This window comes from Parus major, chromosome 4A, assembly GCF_001522545.3.
Source record: "Parus major isolate Abel chromosome 4A, Parus_major1.1, whole genome shotgun sequence".
Classification (NCBI taxonomy): domain Eukaryota; kingdom Metazoa; phylum Chordata; class Aves; order Passeriformes; family Paridae; genus Parus; species Parus major.
Window position 1 is genome coordinate 16,649,672 of NC_031772.1, and position 1,683 is coordinate 16,651,354.

Below are 1,683 nucleotides of genomic sequence, written 5' to 3' on the forward strand. Positions count from 1 at the left end.
CACAGAGCCATAATCTCATCACAGTCACAGGTCAAGGGGAACAGCAGAGGGGCTGGAGGCCTGGAGAAAAGCCAAGTCACTCCAGTGCTCAAAAAGGGCACGAAGGAGGACCCAGGGAAGTTCAGACCAGTCAGCCTGGGCTCCATCCCCGGAAAGGTTACGGAACAGCTCATCCTGAATGTCGTCTCCACGCATGTGGAGGAAAAGAAGGTTACCAGGAGTGGCCAGCATGGGCTCAGCAAGGGGAAATCACACTGGAGGAATGTGATGGGCTTTGGGGATGGAATGAGTGCCAGGGAAGGGGAGGGGAGGGGAGAGCAGTGGCTCCTGTCTGCCCTGGCTTCAGCAGAGTCCTTGACACTGTCCTGTAACATCCTCGTGGGGAGGCCAGGGAGATGGAGAAGCTGAGATTGGACAGGGGGTTGAGAAGTGGCCGAGTGGCAGAGCTCAGAGGCTTCTGAAGGTGGCACAGAGTTACAGGATACAGCTGGAGCCTGTAACTGGTGCTGCTCCCCAGGGGTCACTGCTGGACCCAGTCCTGTTCAACTTAATCCAGCCATGCCCTGGAGCAAGGGGCATTGCCTGTGGACACACCATGAGCTTGGTCACGGGATAAACGCAGATGAGGACTGCAGGAGACCTGGGCTTGACCCCCTGAGGCTGAATGGAGTGCAGGTGTCCCCAGGGACACCTTGTCACCTTTGCTGTGTCCTTGCTGTGCAGGTGGTGGATGCTGCAGGGTTCTTGGTGGCACCTGCTCCGGGAACACATTGTCCCTGCAGCCAGCAGGGACCAGCAGCTGGGGTTCTCAGCTCCTCATTCCTCCTGGGTGCTGCTGCTGAGCCCTACAACAGGAGAGCTGCGGGGCCAGAGGGAGGAAAAGGAGATAAAACCATCCACAGCTCCATGTGGTGGTCAGGAGCAGACTTTTTTTACCTAGGTCCTTGTCATCCATCCCACTGCTGCTTCCAGATGTTTCTGTTGTAGCTCTGTGACTCAGACCAGGAGCTTTGACTCAGAAGAGGACTCCTCTGCTGGCACAGGTGGGAAGGAACATCCCCAGGAGCAAGAAGTGCAGCACCCTCTGAAATGGGAAGGCCTAATGTGGGACGTGGGCCCAGCCCTTAGTGTCAGAACAGATCCCATCACTAACAGTAATGAGCAGGGAGGCATTTTTTGGCACTTCTTAACTGTCTGCAGGGGCTGAAGGGACTTTTCCTTGCCTTGTGCCCTTCACCCTGCCAGTCAGGAATGCCAGTCCTAAGGGGCATCACTGCTCCTCCTGAGCACCATCATGGAAATGCAAAGATAAAATCAACCAGGGCACCTACAGACAGATACAGATTCACAGCTCTGGGGCTCTGCATCCCTCAACAGGCACACAGGGATGGATTCACACCTCCCCTGGCACCACAGCTCTGCTGGGGATGTGTGTCAGCCCCAGGCTGCCCTGCAGAGCTGCCTCACCCATCACCTGCCTCAGGTGGGGCTGGAGCAGGGTGGCCTTGTGCCACAGGCTCAGGACACTGTCACCATCACCCTGCAGGGTGTCTGTGCATGGCAGGGGGAGGCTGTGGCATTGGGACTGATGTTCTTTCCTTGTAGACATGAGAACTAAACCTCAACAGCCACAGCCACCAACAGCCACCAACAGCCACAGCCACCAACAGCCACCAACAGCCA